The sequence below is a fragment of the Hemiscyllium ocellatum genome, chromosome 30 (assembly GCF_020745735.1).
Source record: "Hemiscyllium ocellatum isolate sHemOce1 chromosome 30, sHemOce1.pat.X.cur, whole genome shotgun sequence".
Classification (NCBI taxonomy): domain Eukaryota; kingdom Metazoa; phylum Chordata; class Chondrichthyes; order Orectolobiformes; family Hemiscylliidae; genus Hemiscyllium; species Hemiscyllium ocellatum.
Genome location: NC_083430.1, coordinates 31340392 through 31360502, shown reverse-complemented (window position 1 = coordinate 31360502; position 20111 = coordinate 31340392).

The following is a 20111-nucleotide window of genomic DNA, read 5'->3' as shown; positions in this document are numbered from 1 at the left end:
CTGGGAGGAAATCAGCGTACACCCACGCAGACACGGGAATATGTGCAAACTGCACATAGACAGTCGCCTGTGGCTGGAATCAAACCTGGATCGCTGGCTCTGTGAGGCAGCAGTGCTAACCACCATGCCACAGAGCAATATTTCTAATGCGGATTCTTCAACAACTGAAAAATTCATTTCAGGCCTAAATCTTAATAAACTATCTAGAATAAATATAAACCATATATATCCCACTAAATGATTCATGTTATCTACTTTGAAATTGTACAACCAAAATCTGCTGACATCCAGGTCCCACTAACCCCATTATATTGGTTCGGTTCGCCGAGCTGGGAATTTGTGTTGCAGATGTTTCGTCCCCTGTCTAGTGACATCCCTAGTGCTTGGAGCCTCCTGTGAAGCGCTTCTGTGATCTTTCCTCTGGCATTTGTAGTGGTTTGAATATGTCGCTTCCGGTTGTCAGTTTCAGCTGTCCGTTGCAGTGGCCGGTATATTGGGTCCAGATCGATGTGCTTATTGATTGAATCTGTGGATGAGTGCCATGCCTCTAGGAATTCCCTGGCTGTACTCTGTTTGGCTTATCCTATAATAGTAGTGTTGTCCCAGTCGAACGCATGTTGCTTGTCATCTGTGTGTGTGGCTACTAAGGATAGCTGGTCGTGTCGTTTCATGGCTAGTTGGTGTTCATGGATGCAGGTCGTTAGCTGTCTTCCTGTTTGTCCTATGTAGTGTTTTGTGCAGTCCTTGCATGGGATATTTTACACTACATTGGTTTTGCTCATGCTAGTATCGGGTCCTTCGTTCTGGTGAGTTGTTGTCTGAGAGTGGCTGTTGGTTTGTGTGCTGATATGAGTCCTATTGGTCGCAGTAGTCTGGCTGTCAGTTCAGAAATGTTCTTGATGCATGGTAGTGTGGCTAGTCCTTTGGGTTGTGGCATGTCCTCGTTCCGTTATCTTTCCCTTAGGCATCTGTTGATGAAATTGCGCGGTACCAAAATCCCATGCAAGGACTGCACAAAACACTACTTAGGACAAACAGGAAGACAACTAATGATCCGCATCTATGAACACCAACTAGCCACGAAACGACATGACCAGCTATCCTTAGTTGCCACACACGCAGATGACAAGCAACATGAATTCAACTAGGACAACACTACTATTATAGGACAAGTCAAACAGAGAACAGCCAGGGAATTCCTAGAGGCATGGCACTCATCCACAGATTCAATCAATAAGACATAGATCTGGACCCAATATACTGGCCACTGCAATGGACAGCTGGAACTGACAACCAGAAGCGGCAGAGACTAACCACTATAAATGCCAGAGGAAAGATCACAGAAGCGCTTCACAAGAAGCACTGAGGATGTCACCTAGACAGGGGACGAAATGTCTGCAACACAAATTCCCAGCTCGGCGAACAGAACCACAACAACGAGCACCCGAGCTACAAATCTTCTCACAAACTTTGAACCCCATTATAAGCCCAAGAGCGATTTCAAAAATGGTCCTACCCAACCCTTTCTTTTGTTCGATGGATTCATTCTGCAATCACTACTTTTGTTTTACAGAACTTCAAATAAAAAAATGGATACTATGAAAACAAAAAAGTATAGCTGTCAGAAAAGATACCACAGATCACAACCTGTCTGTATTGTTAACTTCTATCAGACGTTCCTGAAGGTAAGTTCTGTCTCTAATGGTATTTGCAAATGAGTTTTCTTCCAACATTCCCCTCACCATATTAATGGCATGTACATTCAACTAGGCAACTTATTGCTGCTACAGATTTAAACTGCACAAACGTTAAAACCTTTGTCTGTGACCATCCTAGATACATTTAGCCGGCAATTACATATCTCAGTCTTTTTCTTACAAAGAATTAACTTTTCAAACTTTATGAACTGTAGCATTTTGCAGCAGTCAATTTCTTATACTCTTTTAACCTTTCATGTCTGTGGAGACTATTGCAATTCCACATGTCTGGAATGATTGTATGGGACTTTATATAGAGGAATGAAGAAGCTCATCATCTATCTGCCAGCAAGGATCTGGTTTCTCCAGTGCAGAAGCTTAATGTTTACTTAGCTTGTGTAACTAGTGCAGGTCAAAAATGAAAATTACTACCTTTCAGGTTGAAAGCAATCATGGCTACAAAAGAACATTTCTTCACAAAATATTTCACAATGTGACTTACATAGGAAGAGGATTGTGCCAAACTGCTTAAAATTTTGACTTTCTAACCTAGTAAATTCATGGGGTATCATTTGTCAGTAGTTGCAGTATTTGTGCTGTCAGTGATAGATGTTTTATTCTTTTATTATTTAGATATATTTTGTATGCTTCCTACAATATCAGCAAACATATTTGCCATCATTATTCAATATTCATAAACAGTTTCACAGAAATTGCGCTATGTGATCCATGTTATAGAATAACCCTCCCGTGAAGCACCCTGCAATGTTTTGCATCAATAGAAGCCTTTTTAGAATGTTGCCTTCTGTTTACCTAGATACTACAGATAACCTGCCGATCCTAGCCTCTAGGATGCATAAATTTACTCAAAGCAAAGTTTAAATCTGCTTTTTGATTTAGTGTGGAGGTATCATTTAACCCTTACAGTTTAAAATCTCAATTTTCCCAAATTGACTCCCTGTTGGCCCATTGGCTTCAATCCAAGATAGTCAATATAGTGGTGATGTCCTTTTCCTTTTTTTTCTCCATCACATACTGACACTGACTAGGTATCTAGCTTAGGACTGCGTAATCGCCTTGTGTAATAGCTGAGACGTGGTAGATGTAAAATCACCAGTTGGATGACAGCTGGGACATAGGATACAATTCTAATCCATGGAAGTATTGGTATATTAATTCCCAAAATCCATAGTTCCTCCCACCAGGTGGTAGTCTCTGTACATTCAATGTCACTGGCTAAGGCCTGAGTCTACTGCTGAACTGTATGGTGTCGATGATATACTCAACTTATCTCATCCCAGATTAGCGTGAGGTGTTTGAGCGAATGTGAGGTAACATAAGAGAACTAGCCTAGGTACTGTGTCACATAGTACTTTCCTCAGGTTGGACAGGAACTACTTTGACATGTTTCAACCAATTCATCCTTCGCCACACTTGCTGGCACCAATGGGTGGAAGCACATTAGGTGGTTGTAAATGGGGCAGGATTGATTGTTCTCATATTGAAACTCCTGTCGTCAGCTGGTGACACAAAGTCTTCCATCACCCATGTGTACAATTTGCATTGGCTGTTTTGCTGTTCATATCATCGCCATCGTACAATTAATTGTACCATTGAATCTGCAACATGCCACTTGCGATATATCAATAAGGACACGTGACTGAAGAAGATTCAACCCTATTGGTCATTATCCTCCATCTGCATGTCCAAAAATCGAAAAGACCTAAAAACCAAAGTCTTTTTCAAAAACACACCCAAACGTACCTGTAGAAATGCTAAGTTTGAGCCTTTTGGAAAAACACTCTGCTTAACCCAAACAGGCCTAAAAACACCGTTTTTTTTTTCCCAAAAGCCCAATCTCAGCGTATCTACACATTCTTTTGGGTCCTTTGGAAAAAATCTTCCCTTTTAAAGGTTTGTTCCATCCAAGTGAAGTTTTTGTTTCCCCAAAAACCTATACGTATTTGGATCTAGCTGAAAAACAGCTGGTGCCAATGTTTTTTGAATGAAAGGTTCCTGACCTGTACCGCTCTCTGGTCTATTACTACCTAGGAGAAAGTGAGGTCTGCAGATGCTGGAGATCAGAGCTGAAAATGTGTTGCTGGAAAAGCGCAGCAGGTCAGGCAGCATCCAAGGAACAGGAGATTCGACGTTTCGGGCATAAGCCCTTCTTCAAGAAGGACTGATTCCTGAAGAAGGGCTTATGCCCGAAACGTCGAATCTCCTGTTCCTTGGATGCTGCCTGACCTGCTGCGTTTTTCCAGCAACACATTTTCAGCTCTATTACTAACTATACTACCCTGTATCTCTAGGGCAAATGTCAGTACATTGTGATATCTGCTATAATGATTTCCATAATTATTCCTATGTTTTTTACCCTGTATAACGCCCTGCTGGGTGTCATTTTAGGTATGACAGGATGAACAAGACAATACCAAATAACAAATTATTACTTACTGTACATTTCAGCAGTAGTTCTATATACACGTTAAATCCCTGAGCTAACAATCAGTCAAACCATGGCTGTGCTGTGAAAGGCTAAAAGCTGAGCCTTTATTCATAAATGAGCCTTATCCTCATAAATGTATCTCAACTTTTCAAGTGTTTGTTCAAATATCTATGACCTATAGATGAAGAAAATATTATCCCTACTTGAATCATCTGAAATGTGTTTACTCATCTCAATCAATTTGTTAATGGAACCTGCATGACCCTCCAGCATAGTGGTCACACTTTGTATTAGACAAGCGTGTGTCTAAATAGATATCTTAACTTCTTCACCCCTTTTTAAAAATTTCCTTAAGCTGTGAACTTAGTGTTCAGATCTTTTGGTCCACAGTAGCTAAATCAATTAAATTAACTATCGAAGTTAGACCTCATTTGGAGTACTGTGAGCAGATCCGGGCACCATACTTGAGGAAGAATACTTTGGCCTCGGAAGGAGTACAACATAGGTTTACAAGAATAATAACTTAACCTCTGAAGTCCAGGTATGAGGAGAGATTATACAAACTAGGCTTGTTTTCTCTAAAACTTAGTAAGTTAAAGAGTGAGCTGATTGAAGTCTTCGAGATATTAACGGGAAAACACAGTGTAGCTAAACTATTTCCACTGGTTGGGGATTCTCAAACTAGGGGGTAGAACCTGAGATTTAGGGCCAGACTGTTCAGGAGAAATGCTGGGAAGCACTTCTAAAAACACAATCATGCCCCACATACAACCACAAAGTGTGTTAGAGGTTTGGAACTCGCTTCCACAAATTGCAGTTGATGCTAGGTCAGTTATTAATTTTGCTACTGAGAGAGATAAATTTTTGTTAAGTAAAGTTATCAAGGGATATGGGCCAAAGGCAGGTATATACACTTAGTTCACAGGTCAGCCAGGATCTCACTGATTGGCAGAACAGGCTCGAGGGGCTGAATAGCCAAATCCTGTTCTCATGTTCCTATTTAATACTGTCATGGTATTTGGGCGACATGGTGACCAGGGACCTGGATTTGATTCCAGCTTCAGGCAACTGTCTGTGTAAAGTTTACACATTCTTCCTGTGTCTAAGTGGGTTTCCTCTGGGTGTTCCAGTTTCCTCTCACAATCCAAAGATGTGCAAGTTAGGTGATTTGGCCATGCTAAATTGCCCATAGTATTCATGGATATGTGGGCTATGTGCATTAGTCAGAGGTAAATGTAGAGGAGGGGAATCGATCTGGTGGATTACCCTTTGGAGGGTTGATGTGCACTTGTTTGGCAAAAGGGTCTGTTTCACACTGTATTCTAAAAATTCTAATAGTTTATCAAACACACTTCGGCCTGTTCCCTTTACAGGTCAGTAGCCATTTTCCACGATTTAATTGAGCCGTTTCCACCATTAACTGACCCATGAAGGTTGTATCCTGTGTTGTGAGGATGGATTAAGCACTGTAAAGGCAGGGTTATGTCAGACAGCTTTAGAACTACAGGTACCAACTCATGGTGTACATTATAATGCAAGATCTTATCATTATTAATTAGTCCAAACCCATTTTGAGGCATTGTAATATCTCTGGTTCCTGAGCTTCTGTTTGTGGCAAAATAGTACTCATTCATAGAGGGAGGCAAGTCAGCAGGGAAATTGGATCCAGTTATCCATCCTCAGTTCAAGGTTTGATCCTGTCTTTTGGTCCGACATTGAATCAGCACACCCATATTTGGTAAACACTTGTCCCTCCCAAACACATGCATTTAATCGAAGTATGGGCAGTTGTCAGTATTATTATTGCTCCCAGGCTCACCCTGAATCTGCATGTCCCTTGCTAATGCCTCAGTGAACATCAGACTGGAAATGTTGAGGGCAGTTGATACACACATACCTATTCAATGAGACACTGATCGTAGTTATTTCCCATATGTCAAAACACCAGACAAGTGCCTGTGGGAGAAAATCCGCTTCCCTGCATGGGCCACAAGGAACATAAGGAACCATGTCTGCCTAAGCCACAATAGAAACTACCCAGGATACCTCAGCCTTATATCCAAACAGGCTAGCTAAGACACTAGGCAGCAAACAGGAAATGACTCAAGCCACTTCCAGACTGGGGAATACACTTCCTTGCCCTCAGTAAGCACAACTGCTCCCAAAGCTGTAAGGCAGCCTTGCTCCTCACACATACTGGAACTCAGGATACTGACATACAGGATGCTCAGACTGAAAGGCAGTATGATACCTTACTTGTGGACTAACCACAATGGAAACCCATTGATGCCAGGATAAGAAACATTAGCACCTCCTCTCACAGAGGATCGGAATCTCCCAATTCAATCACGGACCGATTGCTGCTACCGGACAGCTGATTGTCCTCCCATTGATTGTCTTTTATTCTTGAGTGTACTGTAATTCACACCATTATTACTGTATCCCTATAAACCTGCCTGTGCCCAGTGCTTGAGGAAGAGTACCTTGATTATTCTACAGACTGTCAATTCTGTGTCAGCCTAGTCAATTTCTCTTTCAGCGATATCGCTTGTAATAAACAGCTTGTCAATTTCACCTGATCCGTGCTGGTGTGGTCTCTGTTCAATTGGGTAATTTCTCCGACAATGTCAAATCTGGTGTCTTATCATCCAGTGTGACCATGGGAACAGCCTATGAGATTGACGGCCCTCATCTTCTGATGCACCATGGGTTGCAGTCACTTTGGGCTCCAGAGGTATCACCACTCCTCTGTATCTCTTAGACAGGTGTCCTCCAGAAACATGGGCCGAATTAGATTTAGTTTATAATTATCATCCTAATCATTAGGCTTAATAGACTGTGTGTCTTCACATTAATTAGCCTGTGACTGAAAACACATTTCCAGTCCTTGCCAAGTGGTTAGCTTATGATCATTATATCCGTTCAGTATATTTTTCTTTCGGATTCGGTATCTACAGAATCAGGATTCAAAGTTGAGTTAGTCTGTAGAGTTGTATCTCTTGAGCTGTGTCCAATGCTGTCACTGTCCCCCTTTCCCTTTTACACGTATGCAACACATGTATCACTGGTCATTGTTACTTCATATGACTCTGATACCATACGCAAACCCTGTTTTTTTTGGAAGCTATTCTGACCATTACCTTATCTCCCACACTGGATACACCAGACTGTTCCACTGTCATCTCTGCCATTACATGATAATATCATGCAGCAACTGATGGTCTCTTATCTCCTGATGCAGTTGTTTGTACAGTTCCCTCATGAATTACTTCCCTCTGTGTCTCATCAATTCTACTTCCTCAGGCCCTTTAATGGCATTTCCTGGCAGTCTTATCGCCCTAGTGCTATGAGTCAATCCAGTCATGGGGCTGGGTGTTGCTCTGAGTCTCATCAGGATATTGGATAATAATTCCACCTACTCCACCCTCTTTCCTGAATGGCCGTGGCCAGCACTTTCTTCGGAGTTCTGCCCATTTGCTCAAGCATGCCTGAACTTTGCAGGGTGGATAGAGCATGTGAAACTTTTCTCTTATGTCTAGCTAATTACCAACTTCCTTAATCAATTTCCCCATATAATGTGTACCTTGATTAAAATCTAACTGCAATGGTATGTCACACTGGAGAATCATCTCCTTTAGCATTATCCATTAGGGAAATACTTCTACCCATTTAGTAGATTGGTCAATGATGACTAAACAATATTGTTTACTGAAATCAATCTGTACCTGTTCCTATGACAGCCTCAGTCGAGGTTGATGTGACACATGGACTTTAATGGTTCTGTGTTTTGTTGCATGCATGTCAGATATTGTTGGCAAGTTTTATGACATCTCTTCCCAGTCCTTGCCTAGCCTATCCTCTGTCCCAAGGTGGGCCATTATATTTACATCAAATATTTTGCTGATACTTTTGGGTGCAATTACATTCCTATCCTTTTGCTAAATTTCATTTCTATTTTTAACTGATCTCTGGCTTTCCCAATTACATGTTTCTTCTTTTTCAGTGTCTCTGTGCAACTTTACCATATTGTCCTCCTCAGATCCAATTGCTGCTGAAGCCACCTGATACCCCAGATCAGTTGCTGGAGCATCCTTTGACCAATTCAATGGGGTCTCCAGATACTGGTGATTTTTGACTTTTATTACTGCTGCAATTTGGATGGCAGTTTCACACCCTCCACTAATTCCTTGATCATTGCTTCATATGTTTTGTGTCCTCCTCCCAACTTGTCCAGCTCCACACAGCCTTGTAATTATGTATTACTCCAAAGGCATATCCCAAGGTGGTATAAGTATTAGTTTTTTTTAACCTCTGCTGTATGGAAAGCCACCTTTAAAGCTATCAGTTCTGCTGGATTTGTCTTTCTCCATTGACAACAGCCCATCTTTGTACAGGGACCATGGAACCCTCTTCAAACAGGGAAATGTCTACATCTTCTAACTAATTTTCTCCCACAGTTCTCAGGCTTTCCTCATTTATTTTCTGCAGGCAATTTTGCTCTGATTCAATGACATGTTCTTTCCCCACTGATAATAAGCTCTTCTCTGGATTAACCCTGGAGTGACGGACTTTTATTTTTTGTCTCTTGGCAATAGCAAAGCTTCACATTCTGTTCACCTGCTATCTGACGTGGTTTTCAGCTTTACCCATGTTGAGCTGATCCAACATGATAGGTTTTGTGTGCAATAGCAACTACCTTGTCATTACTAGTAGGGTAGGATGAGACTAGTAGGGTATTTTTCAGTTAAAATATCCCTCATGGAGAATGGAGTGCCCTGATGTGGATTAGCAATAAACTGTGCATTGTGGATGGTGAAAGCTACTCCACATCAGGGCACTCCATTCTCCATGAGGGATATTATAACTGAAAAATACCCTACCAGTCTCATCCTACTTCTATGCTCTTGAGCTAACACAGCACTGTAAAATCTTTCTTCAATTGGGTACACAGATGGAATGGTTTTCTCATCCAAGGTCATCCCAGTGCTAGTGCCCAAGTGAGTGCTTGTTTCAAGGCCTAATTCCTGTTCCTCTCCACTGTTTATCAGAACTATGATGCCATCTCCCCTTCGTCAGTTCTTGTTGGGGTGTAGCTATTTTAGCAAGTCTCTCCACAGATGTACTGCAATAGTTAAAGAGCCCCATCGTACCCAGGGCACACCTACAGCTCTCATCATCCTCTTCATTGCCTCCTTTCAGATGTGGGGAAACTCCCATTTATCCTGTGATACCACATAGCCACAATCCTGAACTTCCAACTTCCCTAGCTGAACTTCCTCTGGATTGGCATTGAAAAAGCCACTTTTGAGAAAAATCCTTTGTGTTCATTAGCAGTCTCTGATGCAGTCAGAAGATTGCCCACATGTTGTGTCACTATGCTGCCTTTACCTCATTTGCATGGCTTAAAATGTCATTCATCACCTAGTGAAACAGTCCCTACATAACTCAGCTCACAATGCATTAAAGGTTAGAGTCTGTCAGTGTCTCAACCTTAAGTAATTGTGTGAGCTGAGATGTCACCTTTTTTTAATATAAAACCTTAAGTTACCTTGGGACTGTGACTTGAAAGAAGTTCTGGGATTTTAGTACTAATGAATCAAGAACTGCAACCCCATTCTAAGTGATTAAAGACTTAACAGCAATCTAGGTTTGTTCAATACATCGTATCAGTTTCATGACACTTTGATCTTTTAATATAAGTTCTGTGTCCTATGATCCTGCCCCACTAGTAATCTGACGAAGGAGCAGTGCTTTGAAAGCTTGTACTTCCAAATAAACCTGTTGGACTATAACCTGGTGTTGTGAGATTTTTAACTGTGTCCACCCCGATCTAACCCAGCACCTCCACATCATGATTTTGCAGTCCTACAAGCTGATTAAGGGCCTCTGTTTTGGTAAAGTATCCATTCCCATGATATTTAAAGGGAAACAATGACCTAATGGTGTTATCACTAGACTATTAATCCATAGATACAGGTAATGTTCTGGGATCCCAGTTTCAAAACCAACCATTGCAGATAGTGGAATTTGAATTCAAAAAAACATCTGGGATTAAGAGTGTAAAGATGACTGTGAATCCATTGCTGTCTGTCAGAAAAATCCATCTGGTTCATCAATGTCTTTTAGGGAAGGAAATCTTCAGCCTTACCTGGTCTGGCCTACATGTGACTCCAGATGCACAGCAAAGGGGTTGACTCTCAATTGTCCTCTCAATTGAGTAGTTAAGGATGGGCAATAAATACTGGCCCGGCCAGTGATGTCCACATTCTCATGAATGAATAAAATATTATCTCTGTAGTCTGGCATTCCCAGATTCAAGTCAGAAGGACTAGACACCATCACCTGCAGGGGAATAATCTCACATTGTTTTGCTGTAAGATCCCAGTCACTGTTCTTGTCATTTGAGTACTGGGAAATCCAAGTCCATCTAACAAAACAATGTACTGTCAGTCCCCCAACAACGTATCAACAAACATGTGGGGTTCCCCCAGTCCTGGACGTTCTGAGCTGCAGCTTCTACCTATTGCCCAGATTCCAGAAGAGCTTCCAAGACTCATCTGCTGTGAGAAACTATTGTCCCTGTTTTTGTTTGCTGAAGTTTACTTCTGACCCTAACCCTTTTGATCTCCTACTCATGACCAGAACTCACCTTGGTGAGTGTTCAAACCTTCTACAGTTTGTGCAATGCACATTTGATTGCTGTTTCTTTGAAACTCTTCACACATTTGTCCTTCTTTGGTATCTGAATCTATGTCTACTACACTCATGGTTCTACCAAGATTGACATTAACCCATCCGCACAATTGCAAATGTAAAGTAGTGTTGATAATCAGAGACAGAAATAGACATAGAATCACAGTGCAGACAGAGGCCAGTCAGCCCATCAAGTCTACACTGACCCTTCGAAGAGCGTCGCACCCAGACCAACTCCCTAATAACTCCACATTTTCCATGGCTAATCCACCTATCCTGCATATCTTAGGACTGTGGGAGGAAACTGGAGCACCTGATGGAAACCCATGCAGACACAGGGAGAATGTGTGAACTCCACACAGTCAACCAAGGCTTAAATCGAAGCTGTGAGGCAGCAGTGCTAACCCCGGAGCCATGTGCTGCCCATCATTAACCCCTTTTGTTCTTAATTCTTCTTCTGACCTATCCACCACTGTGTTCTCCAGGGATTCCCCATAAATTCCACCCATCCTTCAGCATTCTCTTAATCATTTTTGACTGTTTTGCTGTAAACCTGGTGAAGGAGTCCTCCAACCCCCAGTCAAAGATTGTAGCATCCCTTTCCTTATACTCAGTGTGGATCCCATCAGTACTGTCTTCCTTCAGCCCCTGAACAGATACTACCAGCTCAGATTTGGCATACATGGGAGATATTGTATCACCACAGGGCAGCAGGAGTTTTGACATGGGAACAGTCGACCTTGCCCCATTCACAACCACTGTGTGTTTCCACCATCAGGTGCTGGTAAGATTGGGGAAGACTGTTAGGGAAATTTTAGATTTCGAGCTGTAAGGGTTAATTGATACTTCCAAACTAAATGCACAAAAACAAATCTCAGTCTCCAGTGATTGATTGACCTCCTCCATTTAGACACCATCTGGCATTGTGGCACACAAGGTACTCATCTCGAACCATTGGAGCAGCACTGCAGTACAGGTTTTATCATTTTAGTCAAGCGATGCAAGGAGAGAACTCCCTCAATTACAAAACAGAAGTGAAGCTCTGGAGTATACAGAAAGATTGAGTATCTTTATACCATATGTATTACATTTTTCAAATTCCAATACAAACAAAAATGCAGGTGTCCATTCTATGTCATAGGTTAACGTTGAAAAGGATGTTTTATCAAGACAGAGAGTAATCAGTTTTGTTGCTTCTTTATTAGTGTTTACATCCCCCCACTTTGTCTGGCCCTCTCAAGACCTTCTTAGAATGAATTTATTAACACTGCCTCCTATTTACACAGGACCTACAGAAGTCCTGATGACACTGGCCTTTAGGATGCATAATGTTCTGTGATTGCAAAATTGAAAGCATTTTGCTTTTGGAAGTATCATTAACCTCTTATGGTCTAAAATCTAAATCTTCCCTAACAAATATGTTATGACACACCTCAGTGACAGGTAGGACTTCATGGCTTAGGGATCGGGATATGCCACTGCACCACAGACTTTTGGGCCTTTTTTATATGTGCTATGTATAATATTTATAGATGAGATTTTAATCAAGCTGTTCAGACATGTTATTAATGCTCAAGAGTAGGTCAACAGGTCTCCTGGCTCAGGGGTCAGGACACTACCACTGTGCCACAAGAACCCTATATATTTTATAACTTATTTTTCTAATCAACCTGTTTAGAGATGTTATTACACTCCTCTGGAGTGGGTGGAACTTGAACTCAGGTCTCAGTCCAGGGGTAAGGGTAGTATGACTGCATCACAACAGGGTCCCAAAGCAAGGAGGACTTCTCTGAGTGGTGCAAATCACCTACCTTCCAGTTAACAGCTGAACACACTGAATAATTGACCTACAAATAGGGTTTTTATAGCCCTATATATGATCTTGAGTCAATTGATCAATTATCTCTCGTCAGCTGTTAATCCTTCACCATAACTGTCATTGACCTCCCAGAATGAGCATCAGATAAAACAATTCCCACTAGAAACACAACTGTCTCTTCAATATAACTTATGGTGTTCAGGCACCAAAGCACAAGTTTCCTTAATGTGGAGCATTGTCACATCATTGCACTCATGTCTAAAACATGGATACAACTGTTGTCATCATCATTAGCTGTCCCTCACTCCGAGGCTGATATTTACTTAGGGTCCTGAGTTTCTGCCATGGGTTTTCAGGGGACATGGGGCAAGACAGTCCAAGAGACATTGAGATCCAGAATAATGGAATTTCTTCACTTTGGTTCCTCAGTTACTGCTTTTCCCCATCATTAAAGCATTTAGACACAATGCATGATGGATGGGTTGTCACTAAGGAAAGTGCAAAATCATAGATTGCAAGAATTTGGAGAGCTCATGGAAAGTGGCCATATGTGTATGTAAACTCAATTATTAGATTAGATTAGATTAGATACAGTGTGGAAACAGGTCCTTCAGCCCAACAAGTCCACACCGGCCTGCCGAAGCACACCCACCCAGACCCATTCCCCTACACCTAACACTACGGGCAATTTAGCATGGCCAATTCACCTAACCTGCACATTTTTGGACCGTGGGAGGAAACCAGAGCACCTGGAGGAAACCCACGCAGACACAGAGAGAATGTGCAAACTCCACACAATCAGTCGCCTGAGGCGGGAATTGAACCCGGGTCTCCAGCGCTGTGAGGCAGCAGTGCTAACCACTGTACTACAGTGCTGCCCACTATTATGCCCAATATAAGTAAACAAGCTGCCAAATATAACCTGTTAAAATTGAGATTAATCTCTGACTGTGGACCTGATGGGGTTTAGAAACTTAAACTACCATTTCTTTTTCACAATAATACTCTGTGCTCAGAGCAATTGCATTTTGTCGCCAATGAAGTCATTTGAAGGGTCCTCAATTGTTATGTAGGAAACATGAAAATCAATTTGAGCACAGCAAATTGATGACCAAATAGCGTTTTTTCCATGATATTGAAGGACCACTGACGATGAGAAAAATCTCTGCGTTTTTCTTTTAAGGTAGTTTTGGTGGTGAATTAAAGGATAAATGTTGGCTGAGACACATACACAAGATGTAACTTGCTGCTCTTGGAATAGATCGGGTATCAGCTCAACATTTCATCACAAAGCTATTATTTCTAACTGTACTATAGGACTTCACTTCAATGATATGTTAGATTTTGTGCTCAACTTCTAAATGAGAGATAAGAATGGTACCATTGATTCTAACATTTATTAGGCTGAATATATCTACCTTTGGAGTGATATACCATTGAAGTGATTTGCTGCAGTGAAACAGCAAAATGGCAAAATGTTATGACAGGGTAGAGTTCATGAGGTAAAAGCCTCATGGATGTGAGTGTTAATGGCAAGGCCAGTATTTGTTGCCCATCCTGAATTTCCTGAAGGCCGTGGTGATGAGCCAGCTTCTTGAAAAGCTGCTCTCCAGCTGGTGTAGAGACCTCCATCAAGCTGCTGGAAGGGGGTGTCCCAAATTTTGATTCGGTGACGGTTGAAGGAACAAAGTTATGGTTTGAAGTCAGAATGGCATGTGACTTAAATGGCTCTGGTAACTTCCATGCATTTCCTGTCCTTCATCTCCTCGGCGGTTGAGGTTGTACTTTTGGATGGTGTTGTTAATGGAAAATTGGTGAGTTGCTGCAGTAAATCTTGTGTATTTATCACACTGCTGCTTACAGAGAATTGATGAGGGGAGAATGCTTAAGTTAGTGATGGGGTTGCAAATCAAGTTGGCTGTTTTAATGATACCACACATGCCTCATGGATGTCCATTTTTGGGTTGTTCTGAATCTATCCCATTCAGCAGAGTGATAGTGTCATAGAACAGGATAGACTGGATGATCAATTTGATTATGAGAATTTGCCTTTACAAGGACTCCTCATGGACAAATGTAACTGTGACAGTTAGATTCATCTAGACAACGTATGATAGGATTTTCTCTCTTCTTGGTTCCCTCATCACCTGCAGTGGGTCAGTGTAGCAGATACTCCCCACTTCAGAACTCAGCCACCTCAGTCAGTAGGGATACTACTGAGGCATTGTTGCTGATGGCATTGAAGTCTCTACCCAGCATACATTCTGAGCCCTTACCCTCAGTTGTTCATCCGAGTAATGTTCAATATAAAGGAGCACCAATTAATCAGCTGAAGTTGAAGGGTGGAGGAGAATTGTTATCAATAGGTTTCCTTGCCTATGCAAACATGCATATAAATTAGGAGCAGGAGTGGGCCCCTTCGAACCAGCTCTACCACTTAATAAAATCATGGCTGATCTTATTCCTATCCACTTCAATAATGTTTTACCCCCCTTATTATCAAGGATCTGTCAACATCTTGCCTTAAGAATATTCAAGGCTGTGCTTCCACCACCTTATTCCACAAGAGAGCTCCAAAGACGCACTACCCTTTATTAGAAACAATGTTTCTCCTCGCCTCTGCCTTAAATTGGCAGCCCTTTAGTTTGAAACAGTCAGCCCTAGTTCTATATTTTCCCACAAGAGGAAACATACACCTTGTCAAGACTTTTTAGGATTTCGGTGCTGTGGTTAAGTCACTTCTTGCTCTTCTAAACTCCAGTGAATACAAGCCTATCATGTCAAACCTTTCTCCAAAAGACCACTCTCTCATTCCAGGCAGTAATCCTGTAAATCTTTCCTGAATTACTTCCAACGCATTTACATCCTTCCTTAAATAAGGAGACCAATAACATATACAGTACTCCAGATTTGGATGTTACATAGGAAGTATAGTTAGTAAGTTTGCAGATGACACCATGTGTAGTGGACAGCAAAGGAGGTTACATCAGATTACAACAGGATCTTGATCAGCTGGGCCAATGGGCTGAGGAATGGCAGATGGGGTTTAATTTAGATAAATGCGATGTATTGCATTTTGGGAAAGCCAATCTTAGCAGGACTTATACACTTAATGTAAGGCCCTCGGGAGTGTTGCTGAACAAGGAGACCTTGGGGTGCAAGTTCATAGCTCCTTGAAACTAGAGTCACAAGTAGATAGGATAGTGAAGAAGGCGTTTGGTATGCTTTCTTTTAGTGGTCAGAGTATTGAGTACAGGAGTTCGGAGGTCATTTTGCGGCTGTACAGGACATTGTATAGGCCACTGTTGGAATATTGCATACAATTCTGGTCTCCTTCCTATCGGAAAGATGTTGTGAAACTTGAAAGGGTTCAGAAACGATTTACAAGGATGTTGCTGGGGTTGGAGGATTTGAGGTATAGGTAGAGGCTGAATAGGCTGGGGCTGTTTTCCCTGGAATATTGGAGGCTGAGGGGTGACCTTACTGAGATCTATAAAATCATGAGGGCCACGGATAGGATAAATAGACAAAGCCTTTTCCGTGGGGTGGGGTAAGTCCAGAACTCGAGGGCATGTGTTTCGGAGGCTGAGGGGTTTATAAAATCATGAAGAGTATGGATAGGACAAATAGACAAAATCTTTTCCCTAGGGTAAGGGAGTCCAGTGCCAGAGGGCATAGGTTTGGGGTGAGAGGGAAAAGATATAAAGGAGACCTAAGGTGCAATTATTTCACACAGAGGGTGGTGAGTGTTTGGAGGGATATGGGTTGGGAGATGGGAAGTGGAACTAGATTAGATTGGGATATCTGGTCAGCATGGACAAGTTGGATCGAAGGCTCTGTTTCCGTGCTGTACATCCCTATGACTCTCTGTGATCTCACCATTATCATTTGAAGCATAACCTCTGTACTTTTGTATTCAGTTCCCCTCAATAAATGACGACATGCTAGATGCTTTCCTAACTGCTGAACTAGTGTTTTGTATTTTATTAACTATTGCATGCAAATCCCTTGTTTGGATGAAGGTTTGCTCACTGAGCTGGAAGGTTCATTTCCAGATGCTTTGTTACTCTACTAGGTAACATCTTCAGTGAGCCACTGGGCAAAGCATTGTTGATAATTCCTGCTTTCTATTTATATGTTTGGGTTTCTTTGAGTTGATTATGTAATTTCCTGTGGTGATGTCATTTCCTGTTCTTTTTCTCGGGGGGGGGGTCTAACTCGATGTGTTTGTTGATAGAGTTCCACTTGGAATGCCATGTTTCTCGTGCATGTCTCTATTTGGTTTGTCCTAGGATGGATGTGTTTACCCAGTCGAAGTGGTATCCTTCCTTATCTGAATGTAAGGATACTAATAAGCGTAGGTCATGTCATTTCGTGGCTAGTTGATGTTCATGTATCCTGGTGACTAGTTTTTTGCCTGTTTGTCCAATGTAGTGTTTGTTACAGTTCTTGCACAGTAATTTGTAAATGACATTAGTTTTGCTCATTGTCTATATAGGATCTTTCAAGTTCATTAGCTGCTATTTTAGTGTGTTGGTGGGTTTGTGGGCTACCATGATGCTAAGGGGTCTGAGTAGTCTGGCAGTCATTTTAGAGATGTCTTTGATGTAGGGGAGAGTGGCTAGGGATTCTGGACGTGTTTTGTCTGCTTGTTTGGGTTTGTTGTTGAGAAATCGGTGGACTGCGTTCATTGGGTCTAGATCAGAGTGGTGCTGGAAAAGCACATAGAGCTATTCCTGATGAAGAGCTTTTGCCCGAAACATCGATTTTCCAGCTCCTCAGATGCTGCCTGGCCTGCTGTGTTTTTCCAGCACCACTCTGATCTAAACTCTGGATTCCAGCATCTACAGTGCTCACTTTTGCCCTGTGTTCATTGGGTACCCATTCTTTAGTGAATTTTAGTAAAAGAAGAGGAAAACAACAACAAACTGCCATTCCTAAATGTTACAGTGGAGCGAACAGCAAATGGGGATCTTCAAACCAACGTCTACAGGAAAACAACACATACGGACCAAATATTGAACTACAGGAGCAACTATCCCAACATCCACAAATGGAGCTGCATCAGAACATTATTTCAGCGAGCCACCACACACTGCAGCACAGAGGAACTAGGCAGAGCAGAGGAAAATCACCAATACAGTGTATTCAAAAGATAGGTACCCAATGAATACCAGGATACATGAACATCAACTAGCCACAAAATGACATGACCCTCTCTCACTAGTATCCTTACATACAGATAAGGAAGGACACCACTTCGACTGGGACAACACATCCATCCTAGGACAAGCCAAACAGAGACACACACGAGAATTCTTTGAAGCATGGCATTCCAACCAGAACTCTATCAACAAACACATCAAGTTAGATCCCATCTACACCCCCTGAGAAAAAGAACAGGAAATGACATCATCAACCCAAAGAAACTCAAACATATAAATAGAAAGAAAGAATTATCAGCAATGCTTCGCCTGGAGGCCCACTGAAGAGGTTACCTAGGAGGATGATGAAAAGTCTGGAAATGAACCTACCAGCTCAGCAAGCAAACCTATATCCAGAACCTCAACATGAGCTACAAATCTCATCAAAACTTGCTAAGATCCCTTGTTTCTCAAAGATCTACAGTCTCTTCCCATTTAAATATTACACTTCTTTAATTATGACGGAGCAGTGCTTTGAAAGCTCGTACTTTCAAATAAACCTATTGACTCTAACCTGGTGTTGTGATTTTATCTTTGTCCACCCCAGTCCAACAGCAGCACCTCCACATCATGCCAGCATGGACAGTTTCACACTTTCTTTCTTTATACTGCATTTACCAGATCTTCGCCTCTTGAGCTGCTCCTATCCATTTTGTTTCCTTGATCCTCCTTCACAGCTTATCTTTCTACCAATCTTTGTCACATTAGCAAAGTTTAGTTGCTATGCATTTGGTTCCGTCATCCAAGTCATTGCTTCAGTTGTTAAAGTTTGAGGCCCCAGCACTGCTCCATGTGAGACACCACTCATTGCTACTTGCTAACCAGAAAATGATCTATTTATGCAAACTCTGCTTCCTTTTATGCAGCCAATCTTATGTCCACCCCAATATGTTGCACCATAAAGCATGAGATTTTGTTTTCAGCAATAACCTTTGATGTGGCACTTTATCAAATGCCTTTGATCTGCTGTCAGAGACTTCTCGGAGTTCCAAAACACTCTGGAGGACTCCTATGGAAGTTGACTCTTGACTGTTCATTACTGTAATGCCAGCCCTGCAGATTTTGTCCTATCAGTGGTATAGAATATATTCTGGAGTGGTAATGGTGGTATGTGGAACATTGGCTGGAAAGCAAGATTTGGTAAGAAAGGCTTATGCCCGAAATGTCGAGTCTCCTGCTCCTTGGATGCGGCCTGACCTGCTGCATTTTTCCAGCAACACGTCTTTCAGCTCTGATCTCCAGCATCTGCAGTCCTCACTTTCTCCTAAACATAAATTGTGTCAGTTATTACTTGTTAAAGCACAGCAGGTTAGGCAGCATCCAAGGAACAGGAAATTCGACGTTTTGGGCCAGAGCCCTTCATCAGGAATGATGAAGGGCTCTGGCCCAAAACGTCGAATTTCCTGTTCCTTGGATGCTGCCTAACCTGCTGTGCTTTAACCAGCAACACATTTTCAGCTCTGATCTCCAGCATCTGCAGACCTCACTTTTTACTCAGTTATTACTTGACTAGTTAGGAGATTTCTGCCAACCTTGCTTAAAGACCTTAGATGTTAGTAAGGTCTCATAGGGTTGATATGGTGGGATATGCCATTGTGGTTTCTGCTGTCTTAAAGTCCATCTATTTTTGTTTCCTTCTGAATTTTTCTGAGAAGCGTGGTACAACTGAGTTGCTTGCAATTGAAAGTCAAACACATTGCTGTGGGTTAGGAATCACATGTAGGCCAGAATAGTTATTTTCTTTCTTAAAGTGAACTTAATTTTTGCATATCAAGTTCTTTCACGCTCAGTTCTTCTCATTTGTGGAAATGTTGCTGACAGCCTCGACATTTTTAGGGGAATAAAAGGCTGAAAAATTACCTTGGCCAGTGCTATTCAGCTTTCAAATGGCTTGGAAGGTCTGCTGTCATTCTGTCACTATCTGCCCTTGCACCAGGAATAGTCTGAATAAGATCATCAAACAAACTTTCATTTATGGCCCCTACTCCCAAACTCTCACCAGTGGTTCCTTGACCTGTGAAACTTAGACCTCATTAGGGTCATGTGCATCTGTGCAGCCAGTGACATCAAAAGTATATGCAAGGATTCATTCTGGTTTAGGGATGTCTGGCACCAGTATCTAATGTCACCAGGCACATTTTCACGTATGTGGGTAGCCATTTTGACAGCCATCTTTGCTTTCTTGCCAATTATCTCACTTAAGAATAGAGAGAAATGCTCAATTTATTGCCATATGCAAAACCAGCATA